Raw genomic sequence first — 25,652 nt, forward strand, 5'->3', positions numbered from 1 at the left:
CGAAAACTTATTCTTTCAATTAGGTAAACAAATTAAGATGCTTAGAACAAACATTTGGCACAGTAAATTGTTTAAAGCTTACTAAATACAGAATATATCCTAGAGGATTGAGATGTAAATCCAACCACTAGTGGGCACACGGATGAAACTCTGTTGAAAGATTGGCAACAAGCACAACAGGAGGCTGCCATGATTAGAGTTAACATTTTGGCCTCTTTCTATGAGAGAACAATACAGAGTAATATTATTGAAGTAGAAAAAACATGTAACAACCTGAAACAGTTTGAACATGAGGCTAGTTTTCAGGGTTGTCTTGGCAAATTATCTAAAGAAATCTCTATTTTGGAAAATAACCTTAAGAAAAAGAAATTGCAATTTGCCGGGATAAGGAAGATTATGATAGGGGCAAACAATTTGATTCACAAAGGTGTGAGGTTTGCTCATGGTACCAAGAATGCTTCATTTATCAAAAAGACCAAGGTCTATTTCTCAAAAGACTGGGCCTAGCTTTATTACCTCTGGTGAAGATTCTTCGACTACTGATACTGAGACACCTAATATTGGTGATTCTCCAAATGCTAAAAGGGGTCAAGGACTGAGGTCAAACACAGGGCAGGAAGGAAACACAGAGGTCAAAAACTTAGAAGAGCTCTTCATGTCGATAGTGAAGTAAATCATTCATGTACTAATGTTTTAAATATTTCAAGTCATATTTTGACTGATGATCAATATTCCTTCTTAATAAAGGCCTTGGTTTCATACCTGTTTTTTCACTGAAGAAAGTATTTTGGTTTCTGATGAAATGGATTATTGTAGGAAAATTAACTTGAAAGTATTTTTCAACAACAAGATCAAACTGACAATGCTCAAAGATCATCTGATTTTAGATTTCACAAATCTACATTTAACCCTCCATGGATAAACATGTTGCTGTTTTCCAGCTAAAGGATATACACTTCAATTTGGGTTCTGTTGACACTATAAAGCATAACATGTCTAGGAAAGAACAAATAGCACTCACACAACTCAGAAACAATACGGATATTGTTATTATTTCTGCCGACAAAAGCGGTGGTGGTGATGGATACTGAGTATTATGTGAATGAAGGCCTTAGACAACTTTCCAACCATCATCATTACATGAAGATGGAGATTGATCCGACTCCAGGTTTTGCCTTGAAATTAATGAATTTTTGGAAAAGGCTGTAGAATCTGGAATTATCTCTGATAAAACCAAAACTCATTTGAACAACAACTCTATCTACTTCCTAAGATTCATAAGTCCATTGATCAGCCACCAGGCAGACCGATTGTATCTGGCATTGGGTCACTCACTGAACCCTTGTCTGTTTTTCTAACTGAAAAATTGAAACCACTGTTAACATGTGTTAGAGCAAGAATCAAGGACACGACTGAATTTTTGCAGATAGTCTCCAGTCTCAATTGGACCCTGAATGGCTTATGTGTACCCTTGATGTATCCCTGCTTTATACCAGCATCCCTAATTGGGCGGGTATTAATGCCCTGGAATACTGGGTAAATAAAACCAATTTATACCGGCCAGGGATGAACACCTTATTGTTGTGTATGGCTGAACACATTCTAACTAAAAATGTTTTTATTTCCAACAAAACTGCTATTGGCAACTACGTACGGCTATGGGTGCATCCTTTGCACCCATCTATGCTGATCTTTTATGGGCTACATGGAAGATATGATTTTATATGACCCTTTGCACAACATATATCTACCTGAGATTGATATATGGAGAAGATACCTGGACGACTGTTGGCTTATATGGAAAGGAGGTGAGAATACCTCCAGGAATTTATTCAACATTTGAATGGGAACATCTATTCACTGTGGAATATAATAGGAGTGCAATCAGTTATTTGGATGTCAATTTAATTCGACAGGAGGATAACACTCTTAGAACGTCACAGAAAATTCTCACAATATAATACCCTTCTACATGCTGATAGTTTTCATCCGAAACATATTATTCGAAACCACGAAATCACAGTTTGTGTGGATGAAAAGGATTTGTTCCTCAGTGGATGATCTTCAGAGTCATGAAATGGGTCTAACCAAGAGATTTTTGTCCAGAGGTTATTCCACTATTGAGTCAGCAGTCCAATTTAGTAATGCTAAATCCAGGGATTCTCTTCTCCAATACAATACTAAAACTCATAATGAGGAATCAGATGTATGTAGATTTGTCACCACTTATGGCAGGAATAGTGCCAATTTAGTAAATATTATTAATACTCACTGGAATATATTGAATTCTCATCCATTGTTGGAAGATTATCTGGGAGAACGATGTTATTTTTCCTATAGGAAAGGCAAAACTTTAGGAATCTATTTTCACACTATAAAAAATCCAGGGTCATGGATCACACTCCAACTCAAAGAACACTTACTGGAGATAAACTTTCAGGCATTTATCCATGTGGACATTGCAGTTTTTGTAACTATATTTTCAAACTTACTCCTTTCACTAGTAGGAACACTGGACAAATATCGACATACAGTTTTTGGTAACTGCAGTTCAGACTGGATTATTTATCTTGCCACATGTACCTGTCATGCATTTTATATTGAGACAGTTTCGTGGCAGGATCTCTGAACACCTTGGTGACATTAGAAACTGAAGATTAACTAATGCACTATATAGACATGTTATCAAACATCCCAATGCCAAATTTACATTCACCATCATTGATCATATCATAGAGAATCGATCTTTTAAAACAGGTTGGCATGATATCCTAAATAACAAAGAAAAAAGGTGGATCATTAAACTTGGGCTTTTCCCTCCTGGATTAAATGATAAATTATAATTTGTAATTAACCATCACTTGCATTACGTATATGTACTTATTTCTTATCAGGTTGCATTGCTTAGGTTTTTGCATTTCAGCTCATTTTAGGATACTGTGGCTGGTATTCAACACCAGAATTCTTATAACCTGACTTTTGTTTCGGGTTTATTTTTGGGCATTTACCCTTTATTGTATGTTTTTATTAAGTTTGTTTATTATCATTGATATACCAGTATACTGTGTCTCTTTGGATTTTTCATTATAATCTGGAGATATGCATGCAACTTAGGCAAACTTTTTGTTTACTGAACTATGTATTTTTCAATTACTTTTGCCTTGATTGTATTTTCAATTACTTTTGCCTTGTTTGCATTTTGACTTATCAGGAAGTGATGTCATATAGATGCCTTAGAGAACATTATATAAGATGATGACTAAGTGCTTTTTGCTGACTATACTACTGATGAAAGCCTTGCTGCTGAAACCGGTCTAGTTTCAGTTTTATTAAACTACTTTTGAACCTTCCTTGGTGCTGGCCTTTCTGATTTTGGGTCTAACAAGTGCTCTTGCCGTGCACCAGCCTAACTTGCTAGCTCCTATACACTACATTGATTTTCGTTTGTGCTGGCTGTTGGCGTTTGGGAGTTCTACCATTCAGGTAGTCATCTTTTTTGTGGATTGCTTAGGATTTTCATCCTGGACATCGTTATTTTCGGATGCATGGCATCTACATCGCTTTCTTTTAAAGGATTGACTTTTGGTCATCCTTTTTTGGTTTTGTTGGATTATCATGTTTATCTAAGTTAACAAGTGAGTATATTGGATGCATTAACGCTGTTGGGTTTATCGCAGCTTTGGTTGCAAGTGTTTTTTCCACCATCTTTCAGATTGGGATTTGTTTTTCAAGATCGTTGTGGTTTCCATACTGTTTTTGGACATATCAGGACTTTGAGGATCGATTTGGCCTTTTTGGACATTGTTTGGAACAACTTTTTAAGGGTCCTAATACATTTCAAACTTCATCTTTCCAGGTACTGTTCTTGACATCTATTTTTGGATTAATTTTCATTGGTAATTGTTTTACCATAATGAAGAAATTTTCTGTGACAATCATTTAACTGTCTGGATGGTGTTGTTAAGTCGTTTTTTCTTGAACACTGGACTTTAGAGAACTGTTGTAGCACAATATAACAGTGCCATTTTTTCAGGACTTTTCATGTATGTGTTCTTAGTTTATAACACGTGTATATTTCATAATATTTTGCCTAGTCGTTTTCTTTTTTATATACTGGATTTCTGAGTACTGTTGTAGCATAATACAACATTGCTATTTTTTCAAGGACATTTCATGTATGGGTGCTCAGTTTGTAATATGTGCATAATTTTATTTTATTTCATTTGATTATGATGAACTAGCCATTGTTATATACACTAGGTTGATACAATATTATTGCTTATATCTGTTCATTCCTATGTTCCTACTGGTTCATGTTTTGTTTCACATTTGAGTCAATATTGGTCACATATCTTGAGGGCTTTTGTTTTGTTTGCCCAGTGTTGCACTCAGGTCTTCTTTTAGAATAACTGCTGGGCATACAGTGCTGACAATAATCATCTGTACATTTATACCTTTGATAACAATTTCATCTGAGGACTGTATTGAACAATTATTAATTTCTTAATATTGTTATCTGATTTAAATAAGGTGCATAAGTGTGTCTGTCTTAAATTCATTACATATTGGTATACTCCATATGGATTTAGCCACCTCTGAACAACTGTAGGTTGTGCATTACTCAGAACATTGCATTTTAGACATTACAGGCCTTTGACTTTTTGGTCTGTATAGCATTTTTGCCTAGGTGCTAGGGTTAATTATTCCCCTATATATAGGGTTACATTTGCCATTTATTCTGGCTTCAACTTCTTTGTGACTCTGATTGTGATTTTCTGTTTTGGACTTATTCGTGATTTGCCAATTCAACCCTTAAGAATAAAAGAATCTTTTCAGGATTCATTTTTATTTTTTATTTTTTATATCTTCTTCCTCCTGTTCATTGCAACTTATTGTCATGGATCTCAGTAAATTGTTATCTGGTTTATGCTCCGACAAGGATGACTTAAAAATTTTGGCATAGGAACTGAACATACAGAAAAGGTGGATTTGGTAATCATGGATCCAGTTAAAACTTATTCTTTCAATTAGGTAAACAAATTAAGATGCTTAGAACAAACATTTGGCACAGTAAATTGTTTAAAGCTTACCAAATACAGAATATATCCCTAGAGGATTGAGATGTAAAATCCAACCACTAGTGGGCACACGGATGAAACTCTGTTGAAAGATTGGCAACAAGCACAACAGGAGGCTGCCATGATTAGAGTTAACATTTTGGCCTCTTTCTATGAGAGAACAATACAGAGTAATATTATTGAAGTAGAAAAACATGTAACAACCTGAAACAGTTTGAACATGAGGCTAGTTTTCAGGGTTGTCTTGGCAAATTATCTAAAGAAATCTCTATTTTGGAAAATAACCTTAAGAAAAAGAAATTGCACAAATTTGCCGGGATAAGGAAGATTATGATAGGGGCAAACAATTTGATTCACAAAGGGGTGTGAGGTTTGCTCATGGTACCAAGAATGCTTCATTTATAATAAAAAAAGACCAAGGTCTATTTTAAAAGACTGGGCCTAGCTTTATTACCTCTGGTGAAGATTCTTGACTACTGATACTGAGACACCTAATATTGGTGATTCTCCAAATGCTAAAAGGGTCGAAGGACTGAGGTCCCTTTAGGGGAAAAACACAGGGCAGGAAGGAAACACAGAGGTCAAAAACTTAGAAGAGCTCTTCATGTCGATAGTGAAGTAAATCATTCATGTACTAATGTTTTAAATATTTCAAGTCATATTTTGACTGATGATCAATATTCCTTCTTAATAAAGGCCTTGGTTTCATACCTGTTTTTTTCACTGATGAAAGTATTTTGGTTTCTGATACAATGGATTTTTGTAGGAAAATTAACTTGAAATTATTTTTTCAACAACAAGATCAAACTGACAATGCTCAAAGATCATCTGATTTTAGATTTCACAAATCTACATTTAACCCTCCCATGGATAAACATGTTGCTGTTTTCCAGCAGGCGGTTATAAAGTATATACACTTCAATTTGGGTTCTGTTGACACTATAAAGCATAACATGTCTAGGAAAGAACAAATAGCACTCACACAACTCAGAAACAATACGGATATTGTTATTATTTCTGCCGACAAAGGGGGTGCGGTGGTGGTGATGGATACTGAGTATTATGTGAATGAAGGCCTTAGACAACTTTCCAACCATCATCATTACATGAAGATGGAGATTGATCCGACTCCAGGTTTTGCCTTGGAAATTAATGAATTTTTGGAAAAGGCTGTAGAATCTGGAATTATCTCTGATAAAACCAAAACTCATTTGACGGTTAAGGATCCTCTAAACAACAACTCTATCTACTTCCTAAGATTCATAAGTCCATTGATCAGCCACCAGGCAGACCGATTGTATCTGGCATTGGGTCACTCACTGAACCCTTGTCTGTTTTTCTAACTGAAAAATTGAAACCACTGTTAACATGTGTTAGAGCAAGAATCAAGGACACGACTGAATTTTTGCAGATAGTCTCCGAGTCTCAATTGGACCCTGAATGGCTTATGTGTACCTTGATGTATCCTTGCTTTATACCAGCATCCCTCATTGGGGTATTAATGCCTTGGAATACTGGCTAAATAAAACCAATTTATACCCCCCAGGGATGAACACCTTATTGTTGTATATGGCTGAACACATTCTAACTAAAAATGTTTTTTATTTCCAACAAAACTGCTATTGGCAACTACAGGGATGCGGCTATGGGTGCATCCTTTGCACCCATCTATGCTGATCTTTTTATGGGCTACATGGAAGATATGATTTTATATGACCCTTTGCACAACATATATCTACCTGAGATTGATATATGGAGAAGATACCTGGACGACTGTTGGCTTATATGGAAAGGAGGTGAGGAATACCTCCAGGAATTTATTCAACATTTGAATGGGAACATCTGGGGTATCGAATTCACTGTGGAATATAATAGGAGTGCAATCAGTTATTTGGATGTCAATTTTATTCGACAGGTGGATAACACTCTTAGAACGTCCGTACACAGAAAATTCTCACAATATAATACCCTTCTACATGCTGATAGTTTTCATCCGAAACATATTATTCGGAACATACCGAAATCACAGTTTGTGCGGATGAAAAGGATTTGTTCCTCAGTGGATGATCTTCAGAGTCATCAAATGGATCTAACCAAGAGATTTTTGTCCAGAGGTTATTCCACTCGTACTATTGAGTCAGCAGTCCAATTTAGTAATGCTAAATCCAGGATTCTCTTCTCCAATACAATACTAAAACTCATAATGAGGAATCAGATGTATGTAGATTTGTCACCACTTATGGCAGGAATAGTGCCAATTTAGTAAATATTATTAATACTCACTGGAATATATTGAATTCTCATCCATTGTTGGAAGATTATCTGGGAGAACGTTGTTATTTTTCCTTTGGGTAAGGCAAAACTTTAGAATCTATTTTCACACTATAAAAACCAGGGTCATGGATCACACTCCAACTCAAAGAACACTTACTGGAGATAAACTTTCAGGCATTTATCCATGTGGACATTGCAGTTTTGTAACTATATTATCAAAAGAACTTCTTTCACTAGAAGTAACACAGGACAAATATACGACATACAGTTATTTGGTAACTGCAGTTCAGACTGGATTATTTATCTTGCCACATGTACCTGTCATGCATTTTATATTGGCCAAACGTCTAGACAGTTTCGTGTCAGGATCTCTGAACACCTTGGTGACATTAGAAACAGAAGATTAACTAATACACTATATAGACATGTTATCAAACATCCCACTGCCAAATTTACATTCACCATCATTGATCATATCATAGGGAATCGATCGTTTAAGACAGGTTGGCGTGATATACTAAATGGCAAAGAAAAGAGGTGGATCATTAAACTTGGGGGGCTTTTCCCTCCTGGATTAAATGATAAATTATAATTTGTAATTAACCATCACTTGCATTACGTATATGTACTTATTTCTTATCAGGTTGCATTGCTTAGGTTTTTGCATTTCAGCTCATTTTAGGATACTGTGGCTGGTATTCAACACCAGAATTCTTATAACCTGACTTTTGTTTCGGGTTTATTTTGGGCATTTACCCTTTATTGTATGTTTTTATTAAGTTTGTTTATTATCATTGATATACCAGTATACTGTGTCTCTTTGGATTTTTCATTATAATCTGGAGATATGCATGCAACTTAGGCAAACTTTTGTTTACTGAACTATGTATTTTTCAATTACTTTTGCCTTGATTGTATTTTTCAATTACTTTTGCCTTGTTTGCATTTTTGACTTATCAGGAAGTGATGTCATATAGATGCCTTAGAGAACATTATATAAGATGATGACTAAGTGCTTTTTGCTGACTATACTACTGATGAAAGCCTTGCTGCTGAAACCGGTCTAGTTTCAGTTTTATTAAACTACTTTTGAACCTTCCTTGGTGCTGGCCTTTTTTCTGATTTTGGGTCTAACAAGTGCTCTTGCCGTGCACCAGCCTAACTTGCTAGCTCCTATACACTACGCTGAATCTGACTTTCTGCAGATTCAGCCATTCTTAGCATTCTTTGGATCCCTGCTGCAGTGCATTGGTGTGTCATGCTGACACACCCTCACCTTCAGCCTTTTTGCAGATGCTTGACAAGTAAGGCCTACACATGTGTGTCAGTTTGTAATGTCCCATACACTGAGCATAACATGTTACAGTCTAGTCCCAGCTGATAATGTGGACCACAGTAATACGTTATGCCACAGTGCAACTCTGTAACAGTTGCCATTGTACTACTGGTATATACATTGTTGTTGCACTGTGTATGGGTGATGTTTCAAACATGTCCCTACTGTAGGCCATGTCTCCCACCATTATGTTACTCCCTGTGGACACATTCCACAATGACAGGATGTTAGCTATCTTGCAGGTGTCTGACATAACCTTCCAATACCCCATCATGGTCACCACTGAGATGCTGTGCATGTAACAGCAGCAATACATGCACATGTACAGCATGCATTCTGGGTAGGTGGGTTAGATGTGTGCATAGAATTAGCCATTACATGCCTAGTGTATTGGCAAGCATCAACATAAACCATATTCACCAGCTACAGGCTGTTGCCTTGGTGGTATAACAGAGAGACCTACATAAGAGGGTGAGAGATGCAAAGTCAGTGGCCACACCTGTGGCATTGCTATAGGGCGGGTGCAGCATTACAATACATCAACAGTACATGTCCACAATACTACCATGTATGCTCATCTGTTTATTACTACTATGAAGCAACAAACTATATCTATGACATGTCAGATATGCATGATCTACCTGTAGAGATGCGGATGCATATGCAACAATGGTCTACTGATGTGCCCTGCAGCCTTAACTGCATGCTTCTCAGCTGGTGTTTGGGTAGCACTCACCTCCATAATGGTGCCCGGCAGTTGTTGGCTATGCGAGCAGGGAGGTGCCATGAGGCTGGCAAGGAGCTTCACGACATATGTCTGAGGGGATGGATGGCATGGACCCCCTGTTGAGAGGTGATCCCCCCGGACTGCAGCAGCACATCGACGGGTATTGCAAAGCAGGTCAGAACAATGATGCCAGACCTGCTCATAATTGCGGTTGTGCAGTCTAAGATCATTGACCCTGTGGACTAGGTCATTCCACAGGGTGGTCCACTCCTGCTGCTCATGGGGGACCCAACCAAACAAGATAGGGTAGTGCTGGATTAGGTGGTTTAGCACAATTTCATTCTCAGCAGCTGAGTAAGCCAGGAGCCATCCATCTGTCATTTTGCCTGAAAGACATAAAGATGGAAACAGGTCTGAAAAACTCATACAACAAGTTCTTAATACACATCTCTATCACCCCCCACCATATCAGCAAAAACAAACTGTGCACACAACTCAATAGGTATGGCTACAGCTTACCTACCAGTGGGGCAGATATTGTATTGTACCACACTTTGTGCTATGTATTTGTAGCCATGTTTCCTGTGTGGACACTATCATTGCTGGCCTGTTACAGACTATTCACCAGCATACCATTGTCAGGGCCACTTTGGTTCCTAATATGCCTGTGGTATGCTTGCTATGTAATTGCTGCACATCTGACATTCTGTGTTATTGGGGGTATCTATGCATGCTGTTTGACATGTTCTGGGATTGTGTAGACTATTACTACCCACATATGTTCTATAACAGTGACACAATAGCATGTTTAGGGAATATTCACCAGCAGAACTACCTCTCCAAACTCATCTGCCCATGTTACCAGGCCACATCACATGTGGGACCCACCCTGGGCCTCCTCATGTACTGGTCCAGCAATACCTTCAGGTGGAACCAACTCAGGGGATGTCATTCCCCCCTGGGGGCACAGACAGACATGATCTTGTCCCCCAAGTTCAGGTCTAGGGTCTGTTTCACAGCGGGCTCCACAGACACATGTGGGATATGCTACATCACCTTGAGGCACCCAGTACACATTCACAGTGTCCACATGCTCCTCCTGTTCAGCCTCCAGGCCAGGCACCTTCGGGACATGGACTGCTGTTGTGACTAGCAGTGGGTGGGAGGCTTTTTCCCATTGTGTCCATATTGGGGCCCAAAGGGCTTCTCCATCACAGACCACACACACCATCCAGGTTGTTTACCCATCATATGTGTCACATACTACCTCTGTAGGCTGTCCTCTATATTTACCAACCCAGACCACCTCCACAACTATACCTGCCATACTTCCCCATATTCCCATTCCATACTTCACAGACAAAGGCAATGTGGTCCCAACAAGGGATTCACAAGTGACATACCCATCCATGTTGCACACACTGACAGCTGTATATATCTGCGTGTATTGCTATGTGCACTGTTCCCTCGCCCATAGCATGCAACACTGTGGTTGTAATACAGGGGACATGTATTTAAATATATGTGTGTATGTTTTTGTATATATGTAGACATGCATATAGGTATATATCTGTATATGTGCATATATGGTTCCCCTTGATTTGATCGACATGCCAAAACACCGACGCTCAGAAGACCGACTCCAGAAGACCGACGAGACAGATGATCGACAAGGTGAAACCCCTCAGCCGAAACACCGACATGGGCAATGTGTGAGCGCGCCTCAGTAAGTGTGCGATAGTGAGGGATTTAGCATTAGGGAGCGGACAGGTAAGTGTGAGATAATGAGGGATATAGGGTTAGGGTGCAGGAAAGGTGAGTGTGCGGTAGTGTCGGACTTAGGGTGCGGGTAAGGTAAGTGTGCAATAGTGACGGACTTTAGGTTTAAGGGTGGGTTAAGTGAGTTAGGGTTAGGGTGCGGGTAGGGTAAGTGTGCGGTAGTGACAGACTTTAGGTTTGGTTGCGGGTTAAGTGAGTTAGGGTTAGGGTGCGAGTAGGGTAAGTGTGCTATAGTGACGGACTGTAGGTTTAGTGGCGGGTTAAGTGAGTTAGGGTTAGGGTGTGGGTAGGGTAAGTGTGCGGTAGTGTTGGACCTTAGGGTTAGGGTTTGGGTTATGGGTAGTGCATGTATAGTTGTGTGTAATGTGTAGTTTACGCTTTGTGTGGCGGTGTTTTGGGTGTCGGTGTTATGGTGTTCGGCTTTGTGAGTTGTCGGTTTTGTGCATTTTCGGTCTTTTAGTGTCGGTGTTTTGGGTGTCGGCTTTGTGGCGTGTCGGTGTTGTGATAGGGATCCATATATATATATATATATATATATATATATATATATATATATATATATATATATATATATATATAATGTTGTATATATGTGTTTATATATATGTCTACACATGGGTATCTGTATATTTGTGGACATACATGTGTATATATATATATATATATATATATATATATATATATATATATATATATATATACATGGGTTCCCTTCAGAAGCTCGAAATATTGAAATCTCGAATTTCAGTATCTCGAGCCCAAGAAGTCGAATAAGAATGGTGTCTCATGTTATTTTATTTTCTTTACTGCACTATGTTTGTATGTGTATATAAACTAGTAGCATTGTTTAGCTTAACTTACGCTGCAAAAGTTAAGGCTTTTTATTATGCCTAATTGGTATCCATTAAGCAATCAAGTTAACAGGATAAAAAAGCGGGAAGTGTATTTAAGCAAATTTGACTTGCTGTTAGTTGTCTGAAGAAGTCTAGTTATTAAACTAGACAAAAAGCGCTTAACTTCATTTGTTTCTGCTACCAGCATTTTTACTCTTGTCATTTTAATAAAGAGCTGAAGAGCTGAAGATTTTGAGGTGTTGCTTGTTCCTGCTCTGGTTCGTTTTGTTTGTATTCTGTCACAAGTCTTAGAGGCCAAGTTACCTCACATCACAGCATCAATTATTTCATTTATTTTATGTTTACTAGTGTTTGTTTTCATACTCCTGAGACAGACCATTCCACCAGTTATTTATTGTAATTGTATTTGCTAGCAACTAATCATAAATCCGATGTCAGCAAGAAAAGTAAAAGAGAACATAGTACTTCTCCATCACTTTTCATAGTAAGCCTAGTGTTATCTTAGAGTGGAGTGATACAGAAAACCAGATGGTTAATTCAGCCGTTTGGGGTTGATAACCCTGCTAAACATCCAGCAACAGCAAATAACTACTATGGGAGTGTGAACAGCTAATACTTTTAGCCACAAAAGAGGCATCAACCTGCATTTACTAATAATATTGTACTTCCACTTACTGCAGTGCATGACAATAAATATGTCCTTCTCTACTAACAAGACTTGATCTTTTTTTTTTAGGTGAATATAAGATTAACTGTTTTGGAGAACCATTTTAAACTAATAGGTCCAAATCAAACCCTGTACTTAGTGTCTGTGAGGTGAAACTTTTAACCATTATACCAAATCCACCTTGTCTTATACTTTGCTGCAGTCTCTCTAAGGCAAATATCTGTACAATGTAAAGCATAATCCTGTCACAGCTGAGTGCAGAGCCCCTGAGGGAGCAGAACCCTACTAGGACAAATAGGTCTGATTGGCCTGAACTCCACCCCACCACAGACTATCCATTCACTAAAAAAAGCAAGAGTCTTAATACCAACATTTTACATTGCATAATTCCAACAATGAGCATTGTCTGCTGCACAGCCTATTAACTCAAATCATCTGAAGCAAATGTAAGACGTTAGGATCACACAAAAGACTATCACAGTATCTCAGAAACGGTCACTCCTGGCAAGGACACACAAAGAATCTGAACCATATGAAGTGCATAAAGAATGCAACTACTGACCAACATTAAACACTGCTGCATAATGCATAGAATCACCCCCATGATGCACAGGTACCAGATAAACATGTACAAATACAGATGGTAAGTATAGAGTGCAAACATCTACTTCGATATAAAGATAAGATTCATCCACACATCCCTGGCCCTACTTCAGCCAATAAGAATCCCCCAAGGACTCTGCCACAGTGAACACAAATAGTCAGTCAGTCATAGTAAGACTCTACCAAAACAAATCTGCCTTACAATTATAATGCAATCCTCAATGATCCCCCCATCAGACTTTTAAGCTTTTAGCTAAATCTTGTAAAGAATTACCAAAAACTGTGTAACTACCCTACAATAAAACTACACTTTTATCTATTCATCTGTCACCTGTAAACTGAAATTATGTGCAGAGGTATCAACATTACAACCTTGGACTGACAGAAGGTATTTAATATCATATGTGCTTAGTAAAGAGTACACATTGTGTAACAACTTTAGTATATCCCACAAATTCCTAATTATAGTTTGACAGTCCATAACATTTCAGGACCTCTTAAGGACGAATGGCTGTACAATGAATAGTGCTCAACATAACAGAGATAAAGTTAGCTTTCAAATCGAGGGCATTGGTGATAATTTAGCAGCTACAAACATAAAACAATTTACATGATAGTCTTCCATGCTTGTACCCACAGTAACCTTCAGGCTTCAGTGCTCTCTGTAAGTACTAAACATTTTTTATATATACCACATTAATAGAGTTTTTGTCCATGTAAAAACAGCTGCATGGTTATAACCTCTAGAAATACATGCTGATCCCTATTAAAAAAAAAATAATAACTCAATATCCACAACAATTCTAATTTCCGTCATAGTCAAATATGTATAATATTACAGGACTGCAGTATTATTTGGAGAAGCATCCAAAGAAGGACCTTAGTTTGTGGATGGCAGTGGAATAAATAATATAACTTATCCAGCAGTCAACACAATCATAGCATTTACTGCTCAACTTCTTGGAAATTAGAACAGCAGCACCCAAGGAAGACACATAAAATAAAGAAAAAAGGCGGTAAAGTCAGGTGATCAGCACCAAGAGTCCAGCACTTCAACCTGTTCTTATCTAAGGAATCAGTGTGCTGCTGACCATGCAGTCTTCACTTGGGAAAAAGTCATAACCTTCGCAAACTCATCAGTACCTGCATGGATAGACCCATAGATGTTAAATTCCTAAAGTCACAGCATTCCTCCTATAACTAAGGGAAAAGCTGTCTGAATTCAGTGTCCAGGTCAGACCAAACTTTTTTCCTCTTGACAAGTGATTTCATTAATGCCTATCTAAGGGATCATCTTCTGGATGAAGTTCATCAAACCCATTTCAGTAATTAGTTGTTGGAACAACTATAGTTTAAAGTTCACTGCCCTTAGCCAAAGGAGCACAGAAGAACTTCCACTGTAATGATTCTGCTCCACAGTCACTTGCAAATATATTTTTTTGCTATTTGGCATACTTATCCACTGAACCTGCCAGTATCTCTAGAGAGAGCTTGGAGTATATCAGTTATCTCAAGGAAAGCCCAGTTATTAACTTGTCATGACAGCTTCAGTGATGCAAAATATTATTTTCTGTTGAAAATATGACCTGGTACCATTTCCATATTGCTTCTTCCTGCTACTGGTAATGGTCTATATGTATCTGAGATGAAGTCTTCTACATATTTTGATGAAAGTTCAGTCCTTTCAACTCAGCAGCATTTTTTTAAAGCACATACATTTTCATGACTTGACCATAACTTGCACAGGAGGTATACTGGTCTTCTGTTTTTTTGTTTTTTTTTTCAGGTTTTGCCGAAAATTTTCAACATCCTAGACAGTCACACAGAACTCCAGACGTGATGTAGAGAATTTGCCAAATAGCTTTCTGGGAACAAGCTTGCTTAGTCCACTTTCACTTCTTCATCCAGTCCAATAATTCTGAAATCATGATAACTAGATTTGTCTTCAGTATTTTCAGCCTCCATTAGATTTTATCCATCTCCTCCTTCAAAACAATTTCTGTATCAAAACGATTTTTTTCCTTCATCTACTTTTCAGTATAGAACAGTTACCTGATATTGCTTTTGATTTTAATACCTATATGTTTCTTGTCAGATCTTATACAGCTGTTATTGTTCAATAGCCTGTAGCATGGAAGTTAAAGCATTTTGCGTTTCTGTTTCAGGCTCCCAGGTAGTGACACAGTTCCTTCCAGTACATTTGGTTGGTGACACATGGCTGAAGTGACATTCATCTGCAGAGACATATAGCTGCAAAGAGAAATATGCAGTGCCATGCCCACAACTCCAGTAACCAAATACACAGGGAGGAAATAATATCCATTATCCCCACTGTACCAAGAGACAGCAGGCATCAGCAGCAGGCTGTCTAGTGGACATGTCAGTGTGGCAGTAAATATGTAGTGCATAATAGGCAGAGTCTTTATTATTGGTGTATGTGAACAATTACCCCATTCACAGTGTCTAGGGAACATTACCTAAAAAATATACTTGAGCATAGGTGTGAATATAATATCATGCAGATTTCCTCCATGTTGTAGCTCACCTCTGCATATTGTATTTACATAAGCATGCACTGCACACCAAGCACAATGTACATTACTTTCCCTGCCCACATGCACTTTATTTAATCTGCATGCTTCTCTTTGCCCACAGGAAATATCAACCGCCCTATATCTCTGCAGCTGAACGTGACTTTGCTATGTCCTCCAAACCAAATATGCAGCATGGAAACATTTCACCACCTAGGAGGAGCCAGAACTCTTCAGTATCCATCTGAAGCTAAAAATGGAAGCCAGATGTACTTGGACATGTTGATCAGGCAATATTCTCCTCTCCTAAAGTTTTAACACTAAAGATATGAGCTTAGATCTTCTAAACAACAAGTACTGACAGTTAAGGTAAATGAGTTGGCGATCATGTCATTTCTTTTTTTCATATCTCAGTAATCAAAACATTTACTGACTTCATTCTCCTATTGAATGAAAAGCATTGCTTAAGTAACATTTTCTTCCTATTAGGTATAAGAAAGCTAAGGAAGCAATTAAAATTCCAAAATAGTTTTTATGTCATTATACTGATGGTAAATAAATATTAAACATGTCTTTGCCTACATATACATTTACCTAGCTAATACTTATTCATAATGAAGAAGGCAACAATGCATGACTATAGCAGCAGTTACATTAGTTAGAGACATTTCTGATACTTTACAGCACCACAGCCATGCCATATCGCACAATTACTCTGGTCCATTTCTCAGATCAAGGATGTCTGCTAAGAGGTGACAAAATGACCCCAAAGTTTTTCAGTGATGGGTGTTCCCAGAAAAGTACCAAATGTTAAAGAGAAGAAATAGGAAATGAAGCAAATGGAAAGCCTAGGTTTCACAAAGAACATTCAGATTCAACAGAGCAGAGGAACAACATAGCTGCTTCTGTGAAACAAGACAAGATTCACATCAGCAATGAACAATAAAAATGTGGCAAAATGAGAGCACTACCTATTGCCAATAACTGAAGAATTGATCCCAAGCTTGCCAAATAACAAGTTTGCTTTGGTATCAGATGAAATTCCAGCAATCTAAGTTAGATGTAAAAAGATCCATGTGAAATTGTTTACAGCCAGTATGTTGCTAGGAAGGCACTGACCAATCAGACCTGTATCTGGCACTTCAACACCACTAAAAATACTACTGATAGCTGACATATAAATAGTTAAAGGTTTGCAAGGTGCCTCAAACATAATCCTTAATCAGCCAAGTTTAGCTCGAGCACAAAACAGGCACAAAATGGGATCATGGCTGCTAAAAAGATGTTCTCGTTCTGTAATAGCAAATGCAAAATGTTCCAGTATCAGAGGAGTTAAAGGCTGGTACAGAAGGTCCAAACAAATGTGCAAAATCGAAGCCGGAAGACACGCAAGAGATGTTGCTAAGAGTTATGCAACATTCTATAAAGTCTACACCCAAAATTACTGTGACATCCATGTTTCCAAAAAATCTGTTAGAGCAATATGTTGCCAGGCAATAGAACTCTGAAAAATCAAGTTTCATGAACTGCAGTGTTGAAAAGCCATAACATGAATAAGCCAGGCCTTTGCAAGCATATACATTCAGGATGGCACAGAAACAGTGGTCCTTTATACAGTTCTTTATGCTGCAGTTCCAATCATCTTAAAGCAGGAAAACTGACAAGCAAAAATATGTTTCATTACTTACATTTAATTTTGTCACTTAATTTAATATAAATCACCAATTACTATGGCCATATGTGATACACAGGATATTTTCTCAACTTCATAAATAGATGTCAATATATTTTGGGGAAAGAGTAACGTGAAAGTAATAAAGAGTAGGATGCCACTATGCAGATGTATTTATTTAATGAAAGTAAAAATGTCATTTCAGTTTTAATTCTTTATGAAGTTTGTTTATTTTCAAAGGTACAATTTAGAAATTATAAAATTAGATATCAAACCGAATCAGCATTGATGGTGCATATAAATGTATTTCACTGTTATAAAAAAGAAAAGGTAACTTAGATTATAATGCAATAAGATGTGTCAGTTTTCTATGCAAATGATGATAAATGAATATAAGTAACAATATGAGAAGGAGAAGAGTGTTCAGGCCCAGGGAAACCTACCAGGAGCTACATGAGCTGGAGATGGTAGTGCACTACAGGGTGGACAGAGGCATACTACAAGAGCTCACTGAGCTCTGCCACCCTCAACTCAGACCCAGAGCTGACAAAGGAGAACCCATCCCAGTGGAAACAACGTATGTGTAGCCCTTTGAATACTAGCTACAAATACTTTCCAAAGAACAATTGGGGACATCATGGAGGTCTCACAGGCGTCTGCTTCCTGGGTACTCCACCAGTTCCTGGATGCCATACTACCGCATGCAGGTGAGCACATTTATTTCTCCCACACCCCTGAGGAGAGAGCCAGCAGTATGCGACTCCTTCACTGTGTAGCACACTACCCTGAGGTACTAGGTGCCATAGACTGCACTCATGTACATATGAAGGCACCACTCAGTGAAGAGGGTAGAATCTACATCAACCACAAGAGGTACTACTCCATCAACTGCCAGGTCATGTGCAACACCCAGGGCATTATCCTGAATGTGTGTGCTGGCAGCCCTGGCAGCTATCACAACTCTCATATCTGGCACACATCACAGCTGTAAAAATGTTTGCTGGGGGGGGGGGGCATCCCACATGGCCATTTACTGGTGGAGTCTGGCTATGCACTGGAACTGTGGATGATAACACCCATAAGAAATACACACACACCCATGGATGAATGCCATAATGAGGCACATGCACAAACTAGGACCATCAATGAGTGTGTGTTTGGGCTGTTGAAGTCATGGTTCTGGTGCCTCAATATATCTAGTGGAGCCTTGCAGTACTCTCCAGCCACATGTGCACAGATATTCACAGTATGTGCCATGCTACACGACATGATCCTGTGGAAACAGCTGCAGCAGGATCAGCAAAGGGAAGGGATACAAAGCCCCCCACCAGTGCCTATGTCACCACAGCCACACCCACAGGGGGACTTGGAGGAGGTACCCCCTAAGACTGTCCCTGTAGGCAGACGTAAGCATGCCCAATATGCCCTGAACTTGGCTAAGAGATAATGCATAGCACATGCACTGACAACCTAGTGCCTTAAGGACTGACACCTTACTCTGACTCACATACATATTAGAAGAAATTATGCCAGTCAGCCCACGCAATCTGTACCTCACCATGTATTAGCTGTGGTCTGAGTGCATCAGACAGAGTTAGCCCAGAACTATAGATGTGTCACCTGCTGCATTCACAAAGTAAGTCTCACTGCTATACACCACTTGCAAAGAGTACTAAAATATGGTAGCATACATATGGATCTGCCACCTGTATGCAGTGGAATAAAGTGGGGTATATATAGTGTGGTACTGGGCTACTTGCAGAGATCTATAGTGGGCTACTAGGCTACTTGTACAGATCTAGCAGCCACTTGGGACAACAGATACTCTGTTCACTATTATGTGCCCCATGATATCCAGTAGACCACATGGCTGGAAACTCCATAACATTATTCAAGGAAGATGACAAACAATGCACAGCACAGTCACCCCCACCCCAAACACATCAGTGTTCCCATACATCTGCTGTAACTGTAAGTCTGCAATTATCTAGCTGCAGAACAGACAATTCCTGTATGTTGTTGTTGATAGTGTGAGGAATGAAACTTTTCTGTCTGGTGGCTGGTGTGACTCACTGGGCCAGGGAAAGTAACATGGGCGATGGTGTTTAGGGTTTGAATCTGGCAGCATCCAACATCTTTTGCATGTGAGGTATTCATATGATGGTATTCCCGCAGACTGTTATGACCCCTCAATCTGTTACTGCAACAATGCTGGACAAAGTCAGATTGAATGGGGGGACAATGGACCATACCTACAGAAAGACAGTATACATGCTCTGAATAACCTAGTAGGTGTCCAGTATAACACCAGGCTGCAACAGGTCAGATTAGCTGCAGGATGAAAAGGCCATCACTGAAATGTGTCAATAGTTACAACAGTTCAGTGACTGCTGTCTACAGTATAGTACCAGAAAACCACAAATGTATGAGAAATAGAGCAGACATATGGGGCGGAATGATGGACATTCTGCAAAAACATGTACAGGGAGAGGTACGCAGACTGTAACCTTGTGTGTGTTGTTACATCATGCACCCTAGTCACAGCATACCTCTTAACCTCTTACAGCAGAAAATCTGGCCAAAGCCATGAATAAAAGTGGGAACAAGGCCCACTAATAGGGACAGGTTTTAAATATTTGTTCTTACAAATGTAGAATGTCATTAGAATAACAGGTCTTGCATTAGCATGATTCTCCTGATGTGTATGGAGTCTGAAACTCAAGTGTCTGTCATTACTGATTTCCCCGTAATTTTCCAAAAAACTACAATGTTATGTAAAACGGGCCACACATATGAGGCAAAATGGTGGAAAGTCTGTGAAGCTCTGTGCAACTGTGAGGTATGAGTCACATATTAAAATCAGCAATCAGGTGGGGAGTGCCTTGGACAATATCTTGGAAGTGCAGTACTGTGGTAACAGGTGCAGCAGCCAATAGCTTGCAGCACACATAATCCCAGATTGAAGTACAGGTAGCTCTGGCCTGGATTCACCTTGTAAGTAATGACAGTCACACTGGGCATGCTCCTACACCTAGCTGATTTGAGCCCAAGTTTGTCGCCTCTACCACCCAAGGACTTGCTATGTGGAAATATGTATGTACATACATACAGCTATGTATACATATCTGTCTCTCCCTATCACCATGTGGCACATATATATGATAAGATCTATATATAGCTGTATAAAGTACAGTGATACATAGACTCCCAGATATATCTAGATAACACATTTACATAATGTACACACACACACACACACACAACAGCAGTTTATGAGACATCCCTGCTATACAAATTTATATAGATATGTGTGAGGATGTATGAATGTCCCCACATGCCTCAGAATTCTGGGGGTATCTGCATGTGCACATCACAACAGTTGTCTAATGGAACCAGACCAAAGCCAAAACAGTACATAAACCACTCACCCATAGGCCCCTGTGCCTGCAGACTGTCACCGTGTAGATAGATACAGGTATGCAGGTGGTATAATGTACAATGGCTGCAACACATGCCTTGGACAGGCCATATTGTCCCTGGCCATATGTCCACTTATCAAACTGCAAACAGCCACATATGGCCAGACTAGCAAGTGTGCACACATAGCAGGGATATTACCAGGTATCCCACCCCTAGGACACTAGATACAATAATAGTACCAAACAGTATCACCCTGCAGGCCACATATGCTGTCGAACACATGGCCACTTTGCGTATTCCACAACTACTGTGCCTGCATCAACATATACAACAGACATAACCTGTGGCACGTGCGCTAAGTACTTTGAGCTGTAGTGTGCAATGCTAGATAGGTAGTGGTTCTACTCTCACATCATCCAACTGTGTGTGTGTGTGTGTGTGTGTGTGTGTGTGTGTGTGTGTGTGTGTGTGTGTGTGTGTGTGTGTGTGTGTGTGTGTGTGTGTGTGTTTATATCAATATATCCTTCACAGCACTATGGACAAGCCCATATGGGCTCTCTCTGTGCAATGGTATGCATTTTATGGCCCTGTGACTAGCTGCTGGCCTCTACATTCCATCCTCTACAAAGCCTGCTGATGTATCTTAAGAGGACTGGCTGACAGTTTATTATCAGATAAACTCTGTGGCACATGCAATAAGTACTGGAAGTTGTAGTGTGCAACAATAGATATATTGTGGTTCTAATCTCACATCATTCAATGTGTGTGTGTGTGTGTGTGTGTGTGTGTGTGTGTGTGTGTGTGTGTGTGTGTGTGTGTGTGTGTGTGTGTGTGTGTGTGTGTGTGTGTGTGTGTGCAAATATATCCCATTTCGGCATGACAGACATGCCCATTTGGCTTATCTCTGTGCAATGGTTATGCAGTTTAAGGCCCTGTAACTAGCTGCTGGCCTCAACATTGGCCTCCTTTACAAGGCCTGCTGATGTCATCCACCTTAAGAGTGCTGGCTAACATTTTTAAATCAAATTAACTCTGTGGTGCATGCCATAAGTACTTCAAGCTATAGTGTTTATTACTAGACAGGTAGGGGTTCTAATCTCACATAATCTAGCTGTGTGTGTGTGTGTGTGTGTGTGTGTGTGTGTGTGTGTGTGTGTGTGCGTGCGTGTGTGTAGCAATATATCCTATCAAAGCACTATGGACATGCCAACATGGGCTATCTCTTTGGAATGGCTTGAATTTTATGGCCCTGTGACTGGCTGCTGGCCTCTACATTCCATCTTCTACATAGCTTGCTGATGTCATCCACCTTAGGAGCACTGGATGACAGTCTAATATCAGATAAACTCCATGGCGCATGTGATAAGTACTGCAAGCTGTAGTGTGCAACAGTAGATAGATAGGGATTCTAATCTCACAGCATCCAGTGTGTGTGTGTTTAAATATATCCCCTTGGAGCACTAGAGACATGCCTATCTCTGTGAAATGGTTATGCATTTTATGGCCCTGTGACTAGGCCCTGGCTCTAAATTGCCTTCATCTACAAAAGCATAATTGATGTCCACCACCATCTAGATTTGTACTTGCAGAATACCCAGGTGACACATATCAAGAGTAGCAGACCATGTCACAAGGTATGAAAGCATGATGAAGTTGACTGTCTCCATTGTCCCTGGCACACTGTTCTACATATATGCACCTAGGAAGCCATGCACATTTAGTGGCATTCCTTGCTGACATCATATTTCTGCTGTGCTGCCATGCCATCCTGTGTGTTGTATTACCACCATGTGTCCATAGTTGAACTGCTCAGACTCCGCGGACAAAAACATACATAGGTCCATGACACACCTGTCATTGTGTAACACTATTGTTAGTGTACCATCAGGCAACAAAGATACACAATGTTTGATGTGTAGTAATGACACATGCCAGCATACAGTACCTGTAGTGGCCCACAACAACTGCCATGGCATAACAATACTGCACTACACAAACACATGCAAAGTAATATAGTCACCCTGTGCATCAGTCACATATTTGCAGGTCCCTGCATCGATGGCATGGATGGCAGGGATATGGCACAGGTATCATCACATGCACAGTATGTGGTGTGGGGGTGCCAGAGGCATTGGGTGTGCCAAACAGTTGACAGCATATGTGTGAGTCAGGAAGGGTTGCTGGTTGGATGGGCCATGGAGAGGTGCCATGTGCATCTGTTGGTAACCCGCATGTGACAGTGGTGTTGGAGTGTGTGCATGTACACAGTCAAATCCAGTGCTAGCCCTACATGTGTGTATGGTGGACAGCTGTGGTAAGTACATGGTAGAATGGAGAGTTCACCAACTCCAGCCACACACATGGGAACTAGCTTCACCAGGAGTAGCACGGGCACCACTATACCCAAGGCCAGATGCAGTGCTAGTACCTGACAGTGACTGCTGTCTGCTGGGGCTGTGTCTCCCACAGAACCGCCCAGGACCATATGCCTATGGCCTGCCATGTCGTAGTGTGGACAGCAGACCTCCCTCTGTAGTACTGGAGGTACTGCCACTATGGCAGCGTGACTATGCATGGCTATGTGGACACTCAGCTGATGGTGTTGCTGACCTACGTCCACGTGTCCGATGCCCAACTCCAACCAGATGTTCCAGCACAAACAATGTGCAATCCAAGGCAGACACTATCTCAGCCCACCATCTGTCCACTACATCAGCGAACTGATCCAGAGTGTCCCCAGTGCGATGGAGGCATCATGGATGTCAGGCTGTGCTGCATCAATAACCATAAGCATCCATCTGGTTTTATGTTCAGAACATGCCTGTGCCTCCATGATGGCCCGAAACATGTGCCGAGTAACCCATGATATGATACCTGCAACAGGTGGTGGATGGATAACAGTCCTCCTGTGAGCAGCCCTGTCAATCCACCTGTGCAAGACCTTGTCAGCTGTGTGGTCATGGACAGTGAGTATCCTCAGTGATGCCATAGTTGCCACACTGCCCTGCTCAATGTCTCCACCCTCTGACTGTCCAATATCTGTGGCATCTGAGGACTGGGCATGTGTGGTCATACTGACTGTGTGCAAGGCTAATAGGGGCAAAAGAGGGATGTCAACCTCTGGGACTGATTCAGCCCCTGACAACCCCACCTGTGCCTCATTATGGCCACCATTGTCATCAGAGTCCAATGAGACACTGACATCAGGTTGTGAGGGGTACAGACTCCACTTCACCGGTCACCTTTGAAAACCAAAACAAAATGCACTTTAATTTATGGTAAACCACACAGACTCATACAAATGAGGCTCCGCATCTGCATTACCAGTCTCGCATCTTCTCATCTCCACTCCCATATACAACAGACAACCTCGCACCGACATACAGAGAAAAGTCAAGTCCTTTATAACATGTACTTCAGCCACATCCAGTTAAAGTTTCCAGTACAATCTGCCTGTAAGGTATGCAATATGAAATGATATATAATAGAACTACACATAGAACCCAGTACACTGTCATAATAATGATATGCCAGTACAATTGTCACTGCCTTAGGTATGTACCATCTCCCTTTTGTGTTTGAATAGGCATCTGCGAGTAATTGATTCATGTATGCCAAGCTGTGTTGCCACTCATAACTATAAGTTCAAATGTGTTGATGGTCATTCAAATACACACCTGTGATTACCCAGTCTATTAACCCTAGTTAACTGCTCTAGAATGGAATATACAAATATTCTACTCTGGCTAAACACTACATTTGTACATAGAGCAATATGGCAGCCCTTAACTTTCATAGGGTATATATGATCTGTAAAAAACAGTATCACACTTACCAGGTACAGGACCATGGACTTGGGTCACACCTGATGGACGTATGAAAAGGTGAGGGTGAGTTATTCTTAGCACCACCAAATTTTGCAGCACTACAAGGTAATATGTGCATATTTCCACAGGTACAGTAGCTACTGTGATACTGGCTGTATTGCTGACATTCTGAGTATGTCTGCACAACTGAGCATAAACCATGATTCCCCCCAGTGCAAATAGACCTGACACCCTTGTACAGGTATGTACAGCCTGCCACAATGCCTGATACAGTATTACACTGATGAACACAGTACGCTTACCTGGACGCTGCTCTGCTGTGAACACAGTGGCACCCACCTCTGATGTATGGTGTGATGGATGCCTGGGACCTGTCAAGTATTCCTAGATTCCCCAGGAATTTATCTGCGCTGAAAGTAGTTGTTGTATCGCAGGCCCTCCACTGGTGGTGGCATGATCCCTAGCAACATCGGCTGTCCTTCGTCATGCAGCATTCAGCATGTCTGTGGCCTGGTGTCGGACCTTTTCACAGGTCCTTTCCTGTTGGCCAGTTTGATTGGCATCCAGGACAAGGTCTGCCCACAGTGCTGCCCATTGTTCCAGATTATGCCTCCCCTTGGACAGTAAGATCTGATGGTGCTGTCTCAGTTCATCCATTATTATGTCACTCTCCATATCTAAGAATGGGGCATGTCTTCTGCGGTACATGGTTCCTGAAAGACAACAAAAGGGGAACACATTACAGGACCAGATATGAGGACATGCACTATGTACAGATCCAGCACACCCATAATGGCCAGTACTATCCAGTGCTCCCTCACATGTCATACCCCACAGTCCAGCAGCACATTACATGTGTGGGTACCACCAAGATAATGACAATT

Source organism: Protopterus annectens, chromosome 8.part1 (assembly GCF_019279795.1).
Source record: "Protopterus annectens isolate FY-2018-M chromosome 8.part1, PAN1.0, whole genome shotgun sequence".
In the NCBI taxonomy this organism is placed as follows: Eukaryota; Metazoa; Chordata; order Ceratodontiformes; family Protopteridae; genus Protopterus; species Protopterus annectens.